At 38.8% G+C, this 18873-nt stretch overlaps 1 long non-coding RNA gene across 1 annotated transcript in view; it reads left to right on the forward strand.

Moving 5' to 3' along the window:
- Positions 1-4804: 4804 nt before the first annotated feature.
- LOC147001939 (uncharacterized) overlaps positions 4805-18873 on the forward strand; it is a 94494-nt gene continuing 80425 nt past the window's right edge. Inside the window, exon 1 of the long non-coding RNA XR_015044756.1 lies at positions 4805-4862. This is a non-coding gene — a long non-coding RNA (uncharacterized LOC147001939). The remainder of the gene's footprint in view (positions 4863-18873) is intronic.

Genomic DNA, 18873 nt, shown 5'->3' on the forward strand with positions numbered 1-18873 from the left:
AACACCCATTCATGATAAAAGTCTTGGAAAGATCAGGAATTCAAGGCCCATAACTAAATATGAAAAAAGCAATCTACAACAAACCAATAGCCAACATTAAAGTAAATGATCAGAAGCTGAAGCAATCCCACTAAAATCAGGGACAAGATAATGCTGTCCATTTTCCCCACCTATTCAACATTGTACTTGAAGTCCTAGCTAGAGCAATTCGACAACAAAAGGAGATCAAGGGAATACAAATTGGAAAGGAAGAAGTCAAAATATCACTTTCTGCAGATGATATGATAGTATATATAAGTGACCCTAAAATTCCACCAGAGAACTCCTAAACCTGATAAACAGCTTCGGTAAAGTGGCTTTATATAAAATTAACTCAAACAAGTCAATGGCCTTTCTCTACACAAAGAATAAACAGGCTGAGAAAGAAATTAGGGAAACAACACCCTTCTCAATAGTCACAAATATTATAAAATACCTTGGCGTGACTCTAACTAAGGAAGTGAAAGATCTGTATGATAAGAACTTCAAGTCTCTGAAGAAAGAACTTAAAGAAGATCTCAGAAGAGAGAAAGACCTCCCATGCTCATTGAGTGGCATGATCAATACAGTAAAATGGCTATCTTGCCAAAAGCAATCTACAGATTCAATGCAATCCCCATCAAAATTCCTACTCAATTCTTCAACGAATTAGAAAGAGCAATCTGCAAATTCATCTGGAATAACAAAAAACCTAGGATAGCAAAACCTCTTTTCTAGTATAAAAGAACCTCTGCGGGAATCAACATGCCTGATCTAAAGCTGTACTACAGAGCAATTGTGATAAAAACTGCATGGTACTGGTATAGAAACAGACAAGTAGACCAATGGAATAGAATTGAAGACCCAGAAATGAACCCACACACCTATGGTCACTTGATCTTTGACTAGGGAGATAAAACCATCTAGTTGAAAAAAGACAGCATTTTCAACAAGTGGTGCTGGCACAACCGGTGGTTATCATGTAGAAGAATGCGAATTGATCCATTCCTATCTCCTTGTACTAAGGTCAAATCTATGTGGATTAAGGAACTTCACATAAAACCAGAGACACTGAAACTTATAGAGGAGAAGGTGGGGAAAAGCCTGGGAGATATGGGCACAGGGGAAAAATTCCTGAATAGAACAGCAATGGCTTGTGCTATAAGATCGAGAATTGACAAATGGAACCTCATAAAACTACAAAGCTTCTGCAAGGCAAAAGACACTGTCAATAAGCCAAAAAGGCCACTAACAGATTGGGAAAGGATCTTTACCTATCCTAAATCAGATAGGGGACTAATATCCAATATATATAAAGAACTTAAGAAGGTGGACTCCAGAAAATCAAATAACCCCATTAAAAAATGGGGCTCAGAGCTAAACAAAGAATTGTTACCTGAGGAATACTGAATGGCTGATAAGCACCTGAAAAAATGTTCAGCATCCTTAATCATCAGGGAAATGCAAATCAAAACAACCCTGAGATTCTATCTCGCACCAGTCAGAATGGCTAAGATCAAAAATTCAGGTGACAGCAGATGCTGGTGAGGATGTGGAGAAAGAGGAACACTCCTCCATTGTTGGTGGGATTGCAAACTTGTACAACTGCTCTGGAAATCAGTCTGGTGGTTCCTCAGAAATTTGGACATAGTACTACCGGAGGATCCCACAATACCTCTCCTGGGCATATATCCAGAAGATGTTCCAACTGGTAAAAGGACACATGCTCCACTATGTTCATAGTAGCCTTATTTATAATAGCCAGATGCTGGAAAGAACCCAGATGCCCCTCAACAGAGGAATGGATACAAAAATTATCGTACATTTATACAATGGAATACTATTTAAAAATGAATTTATGAAATTCCTAGGCAAATGGTTGGACCTGGAGGGGATTATCCTGAGTTTGATAACTGAATCACAAAAGAACTCAAATGATATGTACTCACTGATAAGTGTATATTAACCCAGAAACTTAGTATAACCAAGATATAAGATACAATTTTTGAAACACAAACTCAAGAAGATCGAACACCAAAGTGTGGACACTTTGCCCCTTCTTAGAATTGGGAACAAAACACCCATGGAAGGAGTTACAGAGACAAAGTTTGGAGCTGAGAGAAAAGAATGGACCATCTAGAGACTGCCATATCCAGGAATCTGTCCCATAATCAGCCTCCAAGTGCTGACACCATTGCATACACTAGCAAGATTTTGCTGAAAGGACCCAGATATAGCTGTCTCTTGTGAGACTATGCCGGGGCCTAGCAAACACAGAAGTGGATGCTCACAGTCAGCTAGTGGATGGATCACAGGGCCCACAATGGAGGAGCTAGAAAAAGTACCCAAGGAACTAAAGGGATCTGCAACCCTATAGGTGGAACAACAATATGAACTAACTAGTACCCCAGAGCTCTTGACTCTAGCTGTATATGTAGCAAAAGATGGCCTAGTTGGCCATCACTCGAAAGAGAGTCCCATTGGTCATGCAAACTTTATATGCCCCAGTACAGGGAAACGGCAGGGCTAAAAAGTGGGAGTGGGTGGATAGGAGAGTGGGGGGGGGGCGTATGAGGGACTTTTGGGATAGCATTGGAAATGTAAATTAAAATTTATTAAAAAAAAGAAATTTATGTTTTAATGTAGTTTGGAATACGTTGTTCTGGACACAGCTTGTGAAACACATAAATGATATAACTAAAGCTGACTTCCTGTGTTTATTGGCCTGTTAACATCACTCTTAGGAAGTTGATTGAAATAAACATGTTTACTATATGCGTGGGTAGGCAACTACTCTCTTCTACATACATTCTGTAATAGTTCGCTTAACTTTAAAGTGAATTCAATATCTGAGGTGAGACTTATAATTAAATGAAGTAAAAATTGATGCTTTGAGTGAATAAAATGCTGAATTTAAATATCTCTTCCCTTGGTAAATTTAGTGAGAAATTTCTTAGTGTTCTGATCACACTTCAGGTTTTAACTCTGGAAAACTGAATGCACTTGGAATTAGGCCACTGTTCAGTTTTTGTGCTTCTAGTTTTTGTAAGTTGGAGCACATATTGAATTTCAGAGTTCCCAAGCCAAAAATATATTAAAAACTACATATGCTCTTTTCTAGTGTAAAAACAAAGTGATCTCCAGTGGAGAGGGACTCCCTCTTCTGAATTTTTCTGCAAAATGAACCACTGCCAAAAGGGTGGTCATGATGTATTCTGTTAATATTTTTTCTTTTGTTAAGATTATTGTTATGCTTAAAGGAACATAAATTGTGTTTATTGCCTTTAAGTATTCATGCAGATTCATGTTAACATCTTCATTTTTTTGTTGTCATAATTTATAGATTGGAATTACGAGCTTCTATAATATATGGTAAACCAGTTCACTCCGTCAATATAAACTAGAGTCAGCCAAGCCCTCAGAGTGAAGATAGCCGAGTCCAGGTTGTTTTGAAAGTAGACTAGCTGCTAGTTAGTTGTGAGTGTTGTGTTCTTTTAGAAGAGGACAGATTATCTCTTGGATCATTACAATAGTCTAATTACATCATCAAGCAGTTTTTTCCTGTACTATTATAGAGGCACCTAAATTGAAGATTTGTGGACTGAAAATCTGTGCCTGTTCAAGTTCTTTATTATTCTCACAAGTTTATATGATCTGATGACAAGTTTATAAACAGAAAATTCAAAATTATTAGGTATTACATTGGCTGCCTACAGGATAATGTGATAAAACTGAAATGCATTCAGGAAAGATTTCCTTTTAGATATGTTATTTTTGTCAAGAATGAAATAGTCTAGTTATGAGAAGTCAGTGTAAGAGTAGGAAATTGCCATCTGATTATTTTTTTGTGTATTATAACATTGTTGCATATTTTAAATATTCAGTAAAAACAATTGAAAAGGAAGAGATGAGGTTAATTTTTTAATTGGGAATGGAGAGGGATTTTAAAAGATTAAATTCTACTGAATATTATATAAACAATTTTTAAAAGTCAAGACACTTAAAGCTGGATCAAGTTTTGAAAACAGCGATTCCTAGTAACAAAGTCTATCATAAACTAAGTAATATATAGTCTTAGTTTATTCTCTAGTGTTGGATCACAAAACAATTTTATAGGATCTTTTAAGTTCTGCAGCATCTACATTTACTTTTTGAATGTCTCTATAGAAATAGTCTTAGGAACTGTAAATGGATTTGAGAAGTCATGCTAATCTCCTGGAGTGTAGGGTTTTATTTCTACTGAGTAAGTTGAGGTCTAACCTTTGGTGCCAGATTTCTGCACCAATTTCTTGCCTGAAACTGAAAACGTCATTGGCAGTGTAGCAGGGTGGCTCAGGTAGCCAAGAGTTGAGATTGTTTGCCATTTTCATAAACCCTCATGGAATACATATAGGCTCCAGTCACCCTTTTCTCTACTCTACACTATTGCCTTCAGCAGGAAGGAAGTATCATTTTCATCGCCTGGTACAATGAAAGCTCTGAGAGTCCAGTTACAATATCCTTTAGCAAATGGAGTCCCAGAAGTGCCTGCATGAACTTAAAATGTACATGTATTCCCCTCTTGTTTTTCTTTTCTTTTTTAAAGACAAATATCTGCTCTTTAAATTATTCCATTGCTTTACAGAGGAAGTATTAATTACATGACTGTAAGTTTAGATCAAGTTGGGATGTAATTACAGGGCTTGCTTTGTCTCTGTTGTCCAACAGAATCAGCCAGGAAGCATTCATGATGCCAACAGGAGAAGGTGTTTTAAAGCCCATTATGTCTTTGGTTCTCTCAAGAACTCAAGCCTGGATCAAGTGACATTTGTGATGCCCAGTTGTCTGGGAAAACAAAGCAGCAAGTATTAACAAGTTACATTTTTAGACATTTATAGTTGTTCATTGGTAGAATATGTGAATATGTTATATGTAACTGTGAAAAGGTATTCATTTGTGTCATCATTCTTAATTTTTGAGTTTCTTCTGTTTGTAGATGTGTGACTGTATTCTTGGCTGTACATTTGGCTATCATGTTAAAAACGATAAAATGATAAATAGGTGTTTGCACTACACAGTTTTTTTTCTCCATCATTATTTTTTTAAACATTAAATCACAATCACACCCCCTTTCCCTCCTATCCTCTCACTCCTGCCCCTGAAAATCTTTCCCCCATTACCTCGTCCCTGCTCTTCAAAGAAGCGGGAAGCTCCAACCATCTGGGTACCACTCCAACCAGGGGCACTTAGTCTCAGCAGGACCAAGTATCTCCTCTCCCACTGAGGCCCAACCGGGAAGTCCAGATAGGAGAAGGGGATCCAAGGGCAGGCAACAGAGTCAAAGACAGTCCCTGCTTCAATTGTTAGGGGACCCACATGAAGACAAAGCTGCACATCTGCTGCTAATGTGCGGGTGGGGATTGAGCTAGGTCCATCTGTACATGCTATTTGGTTGGTGGTTCAGTCTCTGTGAGCCCTCATGGGCCAAGGGGCTTCATGTGGTGTCTTTGACCCTTGGGCTTGCTCAGTTCTACCCCCAACTCTTCCAAGATTCTCAGCTCTGCCTGATGTTTGGCTATGGGTCTCTGCATCTGCTGCTAAATGAAGCATCCCAGGAGACAGCTATGCTAGGTTACTGAATGCAAGCCTAACAGAGCATCATTAATAATGTCAGGGGTTGGCTCTCTTCCACAGGATGAGCCTCAAGTTGGGCCTTATTTCTTTTTAACAGCACTTTCGTTTAAAATTGTTTTTAAGTGTCTAATTTCATATCAAAATTTAGAATAAAAGCACCCATTTCACTATTGATTTACTTTGTTCTTTCTTATATTGTGAATTCTCATTATTCTTACAAAGTTTAATGTTTGCTTTACTTGGTAGTTTTCTCACACATTCTCTCAATGACTACCTTTGGCTCTTACACCTTTCCTTTGTCAATGAAAAGTTTAAAAATTAACCTACCATCTTCCCTCATTGAAGGTGTGATGCCTGAGAATTCTTTCAGTGATTACAGTGTCTTCTGTCCGTTCTTCCATCTGACGTAGATTAGTAATTCTGTCATCACTGCTGAGCAAGCTGTCCTCCATCTTTACTCCTTCCTGAAGTTTCTGCCTAGCTAGCTTGTTTCGTCATTAACCCATGTCACATGGTATGCTGCAAGCGCACAGTACTCGGAGTACAGGTTTCTACAAGCATGCCCCTCACGATCACCTCAGCCCGGGTTATGGGACCGCGCTTGCTATTGTCCTCTGCTGTCGGCATGACCTCTTGTTTGTTTCATTTTTCCATCTTTCCACCGTAAACCAGATGGGGAGAGGTAAGGCTCCGGGTTTCACTCTGTTTCCTTTTTCTTCCCATTGCTCTTATTTTTGGGAGGGTTATAGGCACAGGCATAAGAAAAGTTCAGTGAGGCACAGGCATGAAAATATCTTAAGGAAAAATTATTTTTTGTATGCCAACAGAATAACCAATCAAACGCGTTAAAAGAAAATAGATTAACAGAAACCATTACTTCAAGGACAGAAGCTTATGTTTTGACAATCATTTTAATCGTGTGCTCAGAGAACAACACTTCATGAGATTGTTTACTTTGTTTCTGGAACCAGTGAGGAAACTGTATATAGTGAATTACACAGCTGAAGACAAGGAAACTGGCTTATTAGGAATGAGCAAAGATACTCAGTGAGAACACTGTGTCGTAAAAGACTCATGTAACAACCGAAGGGGCAGTGCCACAGCTCAGGGAGCCTAGGAAAAGGTGCTGGCCTGCTCCTTCTCTGTGCTGCCAATGCACATACCACCCAGCATCACAGTCTTAACTGTGTCACAGAGAAGGAAAACAGTATTCTGCATTTTAGAGCTATCATTTAAAAATACCCAGTAGGGAAATTAATACAAAAATATCTAGATGTATTTGTATCCTTGTTTTCTATTTTTGTACTAGTTGGCTTGTTGTGTTTGTAATAAAATTCTCTTGTTAAGTCTGTGCTTAGTCTGGAGCAGGAAGCACTGATATATTAGAGGAAGCTTGTGCAACAGTAGTAGTTCAGAGTCCACGTCACACAGAGCTGTGCATAGTTCACTCCTCTGCTTACTGGTAAGGTGATCTTGGGCAAGATAGATAACAGCCTCCTTGATTGTAAATTGTCAATAATAATGGTATGAAGTTTAAAGCACTTAGCACAGTAACTGGCAAACACTTGTCTTCAGTTGATGTTATTGATCACCAAACAACCCTAGTCCTGACTGCAGCTCCTCAACAAATCCATTACTAAGCATAGTGTCAGTTATAAAGGTAGTGTTGACACAGATCTTTAATTTCAGTGCTCAAGGGGCAGAGGCAGGGATCTCTGAGTTTGCGGCCAGCCTGGTCTACAGAGTGAGCTCCAGGACAGTAAGAGCTACACAGAGAAACCTTGTTTCACAAAAAGAAAAAGAAAAACAGAAAGAAAGGTTGTGTCATAGCTGTTTTTACCTTTTTATATTTATATTTGTGTTCATACAGCCAAGGCATCAATTTTATATTCTATATATTTCCACTTTAGAATGTTGGTACTTTTAGTGCATTTTATTTAAGGAAATGACAATACTCATATTTATTGTTTTGGTACCACATGGATATTTGTAATGAAGATATGTTCATATTGATAATTGTTGCTAAATCACATATAGAAAGAGCATCTTGTTCTTTGTGAAAGAGCAGATAGCTGGAATCTGATTTTATCATGTGGAAGCCGTCTGTTCCCACAGCTTCCGGAGGTGTGCTTAGGCATTAGCTTGAAGTGAATTTTTGATCTTCAGGATGTTCATAACTCCTAATTGTACTTTTCTCCTTTAGCCAAGAGGACAGAAACACCTTTATGCAGAAAAGACTCATTAATTTTTTATCCAGGTTCCATTGTATGTATGGTATCTGCATTTAGCTGAGTGTCAAAGCAAAGATTTGTATGAATAAATGAGGTGTTTAGGGATGGGTGTTATTTATCCACTTACTGATTAATTAGTTTATTTATAGACAGAATTTGGTACGTGCTGTGCAATACATGCTGGTCTCAAATTCATGGTAACTCCTGTTTCAGACTCTAGTGCTGGTGTTACAATTGTTTACCACCAAACACATCTTCAGGTTCCTTTTTTTAAGGTTCAAGTTTAGGACTTTCAATTTCTAGGTTCTTAAAAAACTTGGCATAGGTTACTGAGGATACAGCTACCAATAACTAATCAAAGATTATTAATATCTCAAATGCTGATGCATATACATCTTTCATAAATTCTTGAAATGCTAGAATTTATTTAATATTCAGTTACAACTTATATTCAGTATATCAACTTCACAAAAGACAAAGTCGTTTTTGTTGTGAAATATATGGCTCTCTGCCAAAAATGGCTATTTTCTTTTCTGAGTCAAGAGATGTCACCGGGAATCTTGTGGTTGGTGTCTGCATGGCTTCCAGTGAGACTCTTGCCCAGACCTGCTTCTAGTTCCACGCACCATTGTCACTGAGTCATATCCATTGGGAGAGCAAGGACTGACCTTTTCTAGGTTTGCCCCATTAAACTTTTCATGATTTTTTTCCTACCCTTTTATTCTCTGCTTGGTTTGGTTGGATAAGACTCTGGGGGACCCATAGGAGACCTTAGGAGGTAGATTCTGAGTAACTATATGTGGATGCTTCTCTGCCAGTGCATACGAAAAACACATATTTTGGTTATTAAAAGAATAATATTAATTTCTTTATGTGGAACAGACTAGTGTTTTTAGAAAACTATTTACAGTCTTAAACTTTTTGGACATAGTAGTATCTGGCAAAGCTTAAATGTCTCTGGAATCAACACTTGTATCCAGAGAGATAAATAGATTTTATTTTTTTATTTATTTATTTTTTTGATTTTTAATATTTTTATTACATATTTTCCTCAATTACATTTCCAATGCTATCCCAAAAGTCCCCCATAGCGCCCCCCAGTTCCCTACCCACCCATTCCCATTCTTTTGGCCCTGGCATTCCCCTATATTGGGGCATATAAAGTTTGCAAGTCCAATGGGCCTCTCTTTCCATTGATGGCCGACTAGGCCATCTTTCGATACATATGCAGCTAGAGACAAGAGCTCCGGGGTTCTGGTTAGTACATCATGTTGTTCCAACAATAGGGATGCAGATCCCTTTAGCTCCTTGGGTACTTTCTCTAGCTTCTCCATTGGGAGCCCTGTGATACATCCAATAGCTGACTGTGAACATCCACTCCTGTGTTTGCTAGGCCCCGGCATCGTCTCACAAGAGACAGCTATATTTGGGTCCTTTCAGCAAAATCTTGCTAGTGTATGCAATGGTGTCAGCGTTTAGAAGCTGATTATGGGATGGATCCCTGGATACGGCAGTCTCTAAATGGTCCATCCTTTCATCACAACTACGGATTTTGTCTCTGTAACTCCTTCCCTGGGTGTTTTGTTCCCAATTCTAAGAAGGTGCACAGTGTCCACATTTTGGTCTTCATTCTTCTTGAGTTTCATGCGTTTAGCAAATTGTATCTTATATCTTGGGTATCCTAAGTTTTGGGCTAATATCCACTTATCAGTGAGTACATATTGTGTGAGTTCCTTTGTGATTGTGTTACCTCACTCAAGATGATGCCCTCCAGGTCCATCCATTTGGCTAGGAATTTCATAAATTCATTCTTTTTAATAGCTGAGTAGTACTCCATTGTGTAAATGTACCATAATTTCTGTATCCATTCCTCTGTTGAGGGACATCTGGGTTCTTTCCAGCTTCTGGCTATTATAAATAGGGCTGCTATGAACATAGTGGAGCATGTGTCCTTTTTACCGGTTGGGACATCTTCTGGATATATGCCCAGGAGAGGTATTGCTGGATCCTCCAGTAGTACTATGTCCAATTTTCTGAGGAACCGCCAGACTGATTTCCAGAGTGGTTGTACAAGCTTGCAATCCCACCAACAATGGAGGAGTGTTGCTCTTTCTCCACATCCTCGCCAGCATCTGCTGTCACCTGAATTTTTGATCTTAGCCATTCTGACTGGTGTGAGGTGGAATCTCAGGGTTGTTTTGATTTGCATTTCCCTGATGATTAAGGATGTTGAACATTTTTTCAGGTGTTTCTCTGCCATTCGGTATTCCTCAGGTGAGAATTCTTTGTTCAGTTCTGAGCCCCATTTTTTAATGGGGTTATTTGACTTTCTGGAGTCCACCTTCTTGAGTTCTTTATATATATTGGATATTAGTCCTTTATCTGATTTAGGATAGGTGAAGATCCTTTCCCAATCTGTTGGTGGTTTTTTTGTCTTATTGATGGTGTCTTTAGCCTTGCAGAAGCTTTGTAGTTTCATGAGGTCCCACTTGTCAATTCTCGATCTTACAGCACAAGCCATTACTGTTCTATTCAGGAATTTTTCCCCTGTGCCCATATCTTCAAGGCTTTTCCCCACTTTCTCCTCTATAAGTTTCAGTGTCTCTGGTTTTATGTGAAGTTCCTTGATCCACTTAGACTTGACCTTAGTACAAGGAGATAGGAATGGATCGATTCGCATTCTTCTACATGTTAACAACCAGTTGTGCCAGCACCATTTGTTGAAAATGCTGTCTTTCTTCCACTGGATGTTTTTAGCTCCCTTGTCGAAGATCAAGTGACCGTAGGTGTGTGGGTTCATTTCTGGGTCTTCAATTCTATTCCATTGGTCTATTTGTCTGTCACTATACCAGTACTATGCAGTTTTTATCACAATTGCTCTGTAGTAGAGCTTTAGGTCCGGCATGGTGATTCCACCAGAGGTTCTTTTATCCTTGAGAAGAGTTTTTGCTATCCTAGGTTTTTTGTTATTCCAGATGAATTTGCAGATTGCACTTTCTAATTCGTTGAAGAATTGAGTTGGAATTTTGATGGGGATTGCATTGAATCTGTAGATTGCTTTTGGCAAGATAGCCATTTTTACAATGTTGATCCTGCCAATCCATGAGCATGGGAGATCTTTCCATTTTCTTAGATCTTCTATAATTTCTTTCTTCAGAGACTTGAAGTTTTTATTATACAGATCTTTCACTTCCTTAGTTAGATTCACGCCAAGATATTTTATATTATTTGTGACTATTGAGAAGGGTGTTGTTTCCCTAATTTCTTTCTCAGCCTGTTTATTCTTTGTGTAGAGAAAGGCCATTGATTTGTTTGAGTTAATTTTATATCCAGCTACTTCACCGAAGCTGTTTATCAGGCTTAGGAGTTCTCTGGTGGAATTTTTAGGGTCACTTATATATACTATCATATCATCTGCAAAAAGTGATATTTTGACTTCATCTTTTCCATATTGTATCCCTTTGATCTCCTTTTGTTGTCGAATTGCTCTGGCTAGGACTTCAAGTACAATGTTGAATAGGTATGGAGAAAGTGGACAGCCTTGTCTAGTCCCTGATTTTAGAGGGATTGCTTCAAGCTTCTCACCATTTACTTTGATGTTGGCTACTGTTTGCTGTAGATTGCTTTTATCATGTTTAGGTATGGGCCTTGAATTCCTGATCTTTCCAAGACTTTTATCATGAATGGGTGTTGGATCTTGTCAAATGCTTTTTCCCCATCTAACGAGATGACCATGTGGTTTTTGTCTTTGAGTTTGTTTATATACTGGATTACGTTGATGGATTTCCGTATATTGAACCATCCCTGCATCCCTGGGATGAAACCTACTTGGTCAGGATGGATGATTGTTTTGATGTGTTCTTGGATTCGGTTAGCAAGAACTTTATTGAGGATTTTTGCATCAATATTCAAAAGGGATATTGGTCTGAAGTTTTCTATCTTTGTTGGGTCTTTTTGTGGTTTAGGTATCAGAGTAATTGTGGCTTCATGGAATGACTTGGGTAGAGTACCTTCTGTTTCTATTTTGTGGAATAGTTTGTGAAGAACTGGGATTAGATCTTCTTTGAAGGTCTGATAGAACTCTGCACTAAACCCATCTGGTCCTGGGCTTTTTTTAGTTGGGAGACTATTAATGACTGCTTCTATTTCTTTGGGGGATATAGGGCTGTTTAGACCATTAACCTGATCTTGATTCAACTTTGGTACCTGGTATCTGTCTAGGAACTTCTCCATTTCATCCAGGTTCTCCAGTTTTGTTGAGTATAGCCTTTGGTAGAAGGATCTGATGGTATTTTGGATGTCTTCAGGATCTGTTGTTATGTCTCCTTTTTCATTTCTGATTTTGTTAATTAGGATGCTTTCCCTGTGCCCTCTAGTGAGTCTGGCTAAGGGTTTATCCATCTTGTTGATTTTCTCAAAGAACCAGCTCCTTGATTGGTTGATTCTTTGAATAGTTTTTCTTGTTTCCACTTGGTTGATTTCACCCCTGAGTTTGATTATTTCCTGCCGTCTACTCCACTTGGGTGAATTTGCTTCCTTTTGTTCTAGTGCTTTTAGGTGTGTTGTCAAGCTGCTAATGTGTGCTCTCTCTAGTTTCCTTTTGGAGGCACTCAGAGCTATGAGTTTTCCTCTTAGAAATGCTTTCATTGCGTCCCATAAGTTTGGGTATGTTGTGGCTTCATTTTCATTGAACTCTAAAAAGTCCTTAATTTCTTTCTTTATTCCTTCCTTGACCAAGGTATCATTGAGAAGAGTGTTGTTCAGTTTCCACGTGAAGGTTGGCTTTCTATTATTTATTTTGTTATTGAAGATCAGCTTTAGTCCATGGTGATCTGATAGGATGCATGGGACAATTTCAATATTTTTGTATCTGTTGAGGCCTGTTTTGTGACCAATTATGTGGTCAATTTTGGAGAAGGTGCCATGAGGTGCTGAGAAGAAGGTATATCCTTTTGTTTTAGGATAGAATGTTCTGTAGATATCTGCCAGATCCATTTGATTCATAATTTCTCTTAGTTTCTCTGTGTCCCTGTTTAGTTTCTGTTTCCATGATCTGTCCATTGGTGAAAGTGGTGTGTTGAAGTCTCCCACTATTATTGTATGAGGTGCAATGTGTGCTTTGAGATTTACTAAAGTTTCTTTAATGAATGTGGCTGCCTTTGTATTTGGAGCGTAGATATTCAGGATTGATAGTTCCTCTTGGAGGATTTTACCTTTGATGAGTATGAAGTGTCCCTCCCTGTCTTTTTTAATGACTTTGGGTTGGAAGTCAATCTTATCAGATATTAGAATGGGTACTCCAGCTTGTTTCTTCATACCATTTGCTTGGAAAATTGTTTTCCAGCCTTTCATTCTGAGGTAGTGTCTATCTTTTTCTCTGAGATGAGTTTCCTGTAAGCAGCAAAATGTTGGGTGTTGTTTGTGTAGCCAGTTTGTTAGTCTATGTCTTTTTATCGGGGAGTTGAGTCCATTGATATTAAGAGATATTAAGGAAAAGTAATTGTTGTTTCCTGTTATTTTTGTTGTTAAAGTTGGCATTCTGTTCTTGTGGCTGTCTTCTTTTAGGTTTGTTGAGGGATTACCTTCTTGTTGTTTCTAGGGCGTGGTTCCTGTCCTTGTATTGGTTTTTTTCTGTTATTATCCTTTGAAGGGCTGGATTCGTGGAGAGATAATGTGTGAATTTGGTTTTGTCATGGAATACTTTGGTTTCTCCATCTATGTTAATTGAGAGTTTGGCTGGGTATAGTAGCCTGGGCTGGAATTTGTGTTCTTTTAGTGTCTGTATAACATCCGTCCAGGATCTTCTGGCTTTCATAGTCTCTGGTGAAAAATCTGGTGTAATTCTGATAGGCTTGCCTTTATATGTTACTTGGCCTTTTTCTCTTACTGCTTTTAGTATTCTATCTTTATTTAGAGCATTTGTTGTTCTGATTATTAAGTGTCGGGAGGTATTTCTTTTCTGGTCCAGTCTATTTGGAGTTCTGTAGGCTTCTTGTATGTTCATGGGCATCTCTTTCTTTAGATTTGGGAAGTTTTCTTCTATAATTTTGTTGAAGATGTTTGCTGGTCCTTTGAGTTGAAAATCTTCCTTCTCATCCACTCCTATTATCCGTAGGTTTGGTCTTCTCATTGTGTCCTGTATTTCTTGGATGTTTTGAGTTAGGATCTTTTTGCATTTTCCATTTTCCTTGATTGTTGTGCAGATGTTCTCTATGGAATCTTCTGCACCTCAGATTCTCTCTTCCATCTCTTGTATTCTGTTGCTGATGCTCGCATCTATGGTTCCAGATTTCTTTCCTAGGGTTTCTATCTCCAGTGTTGCCTCATTTTGGGTTTTCTTTTTTGTGTCTACTTCCCTTTTTAGGTCTAGTATGGTTTTGTTCATTTCCATCATCTGTTTGGATGTGTTTTCCTGTTTTTCTTTAAGAACTTCTACCTGTTTGATTGTGTTATCCTGTTTTTCTTTAAGGACTTGTAACTCTTTAGCCATGTTCTCCTGTAATTCTTTAAGTGAGTTATTAAAGTCCTTCTTGATGTCCTCTACCATCATCATGAGATATGCTTTTAGATCCGTGTCTAGCTTTTCCGGTGTGTTGGGGTGCCCTGGACTGGGCGAAGTGGGGTGCTGGGTTCTGATGATGGTGAGGTGTCTTGGTTTCTGTTAGTAAGATTATTACATTTATCTTTCGCCATCTGGTAATCTCTGGGGTTAGTTGTTATCATTGTCACTGTTTAAAGATTGGAGCAGAAGCTGTGTTCCACTCACCAGCAGTCTCAAAATCCTGTGGCGGGGGTCGTGGGTAGCTGGCGGTACCCCGGTGCTGGTCCAGCTGGAAGAGGCCTGTGGTCCTACTCAGGCCGGTTTTCTGCTTCCCTAACTAATGCAGTCTCAGGTCCTGCGCACAATTGGATTGGAGCAGAAGCTGTGTTCCACTCACTAGAAGTCTTAAGATCCTGTGGCGGGTGTTGTGGGTAGCTGGCGAGTGTCCCCCGACCCTGCGCCCTAGCTGCCCCGGGTGCTTTTCTGACCGGAAGAGGCTTGTGGCCCTATGTGGGCCGGATTTCTCTCTCCCCAACCAGAGCAGTCTCAGGTCCCGCGTGATTGGACTGGAGCAGAAGCTGTGTTCCACTCACCAGCAGTCCCAAAATCCTGTAGTGGGGGTCGTGGGTAGCTGGCGGGTGTCAGGCAACCCTGCACTCTAGCTACCCGGGCGCTGATCCGGCCAGATGAGGCCTGTGGCCCTATTCAGGCCGGTTTCTGCTTCCCTAACTAATGCCAATAGATTTTATTAATGATAATTACTTTTATTTCAAGGGTCAGAAAACCAACTGAAACAAGTTAAGCAATAAATGGAATTTATTACAATTTCCGGGATATCTCATAGACTGGGAAAAGACTCAGTCTGCAGTAATGGGTAGAAATGGGGTATTAAATTCTACATTTCTATTTCTTGTATTTATTTTTTCTCTGGGAATCTATTTAAAGCAGTCTTTTTACTTTCATTTATTCTTAAGCTAAGTCTTGAGTTTTTCAATTGTATTGCTTTCCTTATTTTGTTACCAATACCTGTTATATTTTTTACAGTTTGAAATGTCATTAGTTTGTAATGACTTATATATTTAATTGCCTTCTTGCAAATTTACTGTGATAATCTCAGCTTTTGATAAAGTCAGATGAACTTTGTAATCTGTCTTCTAGTATGGGGTATAACTGGGGTGCATGTTCTCACTATCTGTAAGCTAAATTTGTAACTGACATTATTTAGAGACTCCCTTACCTTAAGAAAAGTTAGATTCTAGCTTGGAGTTGACTAGTGTAGACTTTATACCACCTAATGGAAAAGAAACTCTTCAAATTTTCTATAATCATTTGAATAAAGTATTAGTCACACGTATGAATAATTTTGCCATAGATTCCTCTTTACTTTAATATATTTTTAAACAATTTTTATTAGATATTTTCTTTATTTTCAATTCAAATGCTATCCCGAAAATCCCTTATACCCTCCCCCGCCCTGCTCCCCAACCCACCCACTCCTGCTTCCTGGCCCTGGCGTTCCCCTGTATATAATCTTTGCAAGACCAAGGGCCTCTCCTCCCAATGATGGCTGATTAGGCCGTCTTTTGATACATATGCAGCTAGAGACATGAGCTCAGGAGGTACTGATTAGTTCATATTGCTGTTCATATTTCTCCTATAGGGTTACAGACCCCTTCAGCTCCTTGGGTACTTTCTCTAGCTCTTCCATTGGGGGCCCTGTGTTCCATCCAATAGGTGACTGTGAGCATCCACTTCTGTGTTTGCCAGGTGTTTCTGTAGTGCTTTATAGGTGCACAATAGCAACACACTTCATTCTTTGCACAACTTTCCTTTAAGAGTACCCTTTGAAGCCTTGTTATGGGTCAATATTCATTTTAAAAAAAACTGGATTGCAGGTGATCTGTGGGCCTTTCAGCTTTGTATTCTGCCATAGCAACAAGTGTCTCTTGTAATTTGGGTTATTAAGTGACATCAGGTGACTCAGTATTAGATATACCATTACCTCATCACATTAGGCTATATACAACAGAAATGAAAGCAGGGAATCATAGAATACATGCCAGAGTTCCATCTCTGTTACTCTTGTAAGGTATTTCAGAAATTTTCAGTGTTTCCCTCGCCCGCCCCCTGCCTTCTTTTTTACACTTAAAATATTTTATCTCCTGTTGGGTAAGGAACCAGTTAAAAAAAACAAATTTAAATATGTGTTAAGCATTATACCAGTAGCTAGTGTGGATAAAATTAGGGAAAACATTTATAAGTAAGTTTATTAGCTCTGTTCTGATTTCACTAGCCTGTAGTCAACATGAGAGAGTGGGCGTGTCTTGAACTCTATTGTAGCATCTTAATTTTATATTTTCCAGTAATTTTTTTTTTTTTTTTTTTTTTTTTTTTGGTTTTTCGAGACAGGGTTTCTCTGTGTAGCCCTGGCTGTCCTGGAACTCACTTTGTAGACCAGGCTGGCCTCGAACTCAGAAATCCGCCTGCCTCTGCCTCCCAAGTGCTGGGATTAAAGGCGTGCGCCACCACGCCCGGCTCCAGTAATTTTATATATTGATATTTTACCACTACTGACAAAAATTTAAGCAATGTTTACTGGATAGAAATAAAAATTTAAAGCATTAAATATAGAGTTTTGTCTTCTATTAAGCTATATTTCAATAGATAATATGAAATAGGTTATTATATAATTTATTAAATTTGATCACCTAGTAAATGTGGAAATTCATATATTAGTCAGTTTTGAGTGAGAGAAATAGTCACTAGGAGTGATAAGGAGGAAGTCATGTATCGTTTGGTTTGATTTTATACATTGTGGAGTAGATTGTTATATCAACTTGTTTTTCTATACTAGGTTCTGGGACTGAAGTCAACATGGCTGGCAGAGAAATAAGAACATTCAGAGCACGGCTGGGACAAATTAAATGACATGAAGTGTGAGTTGGGATGTAGATAGCTCATCAGTATACCTGGTGACTTAAAGGTGATGCTACAGAGCGGGCCACATTGGCCCAGGATTCAGAGAAGTTGCAGGAGGATCCAGTGGGAGGAACAGTTCCTCCTGTGACCCGTGTCCCATTTCAGCCGAGCCGGCCTCATAGAGACAACAGGCCTAGGTTGTAGTGGTGCTTGATGTCCTGAACTGGCCTCCCCGTATGAAGGGACAGTGCTTGGGTTTCACCTTCTGATGTCACCTGGAGCACCTCTTTTTGACTTAAAGGAATGGGAAGCAAACAAGAAATTCTGGGAGGCTTACTTTCAATGTAGATGAGCTAACACAAATGAGCAAATAATAGTATATATAGCTGACACAACAACAACAACAACTCCCAGCAGTTTCTCTTTCTTCCCTGGAACAAAGACTGAAGTAGCTTTTTTTTTCCCCCTTTCAATATTGTTTTCATCAGATTCTCATCACAGCTTCAGTGCCTGCAGCAGATAACATCTTAGGAAGTCTGGTCCAGGTCACCCTTCCTCCAGACACACTGGATATGATCTTAATTGCTAAGGATATTAAGAGTAGATAATAAGATAATGAGCGAAGCAACAGGCATACGGTGTGGTAATTATCAGTCTGGGGCCTGGGAGCTTTCAGAGAGATATTGGGTAACAGGACTCAGAGGCTTATGTGTTTTAAATCTTTATCCACAGTGAACTGATGGATATATTTATTAAGATAACAAAGAGTTCATGCGCACATTCAGACCCACTCGAGAATACTGGAAGACTATTTAAGTCATCGCTGTAGCTTGCTTATGAATCAGGGTTGCTTGTAAACTAAAGTGCAACGACACCTATAAGACAGAGGCGGGTAAACAAAGAGAACCTGTGTGGAGTGTAAAAGAACTATAACTCCTACAAACTGCCCACAGCTCGGAAAGCAGTTTGCTGAGAAACCTTTTTACAGTAGGCCACTTTGGAGCCATGATAATTAACGAAGCAAAGAATTCAAATTATGCTCAACTGATTTCACCAACTTTCCTCAGGGAGCTATAATGCCTGGCATTCTGTATCAGGACACTGTTGAGTCAGTGCCTTCACAATACCATGTAAGCACACAGTATATGATTTATATCTTGTCTATAAACCCTTCAATTCAATATTTCAAATGGGTGGAAGTCAGCAGAGAGTCTCTCATAAGTAATAAACACAGTTGAGCATTAACTGTGGATATATAGAGCCATAACAAATTCTACTAAGTAAATAGTTACATCCACACAAAACTACTGATTGAAAAGAAAACCCACCAGTATTTTCTTATAGTAACAATATAATTTTATTAACTAAAATTTTGTATGTTTACGCATAATGTCACCAATGAAACAAAGTCCTAGTTCAGCAACTTATTCACAATGAATCTGAGCCTAGTAACCAGTATCTCTGCCTTATCAGGACTCAAGTGGTTTTTTCTTTTAAGTCAATTCTGAGAAGGATGTCATTTATCAGTTTCTAGTGTGTAGCCCAGGAATC

The sequence above is a fragment of the Mus caroli genome, unplaced genomic scaffold, assembly GCF_978045245.1.
Source record: "Mus caroli unplaced genomic scaffold, Mus_caroli_1 scaffold_12, whole genome shotgun sequence".
NCBI lineage: Eukaryota > Metazoa > Chordata > Mammalia > Rodentia > Muridae > Mus > Mus caroli.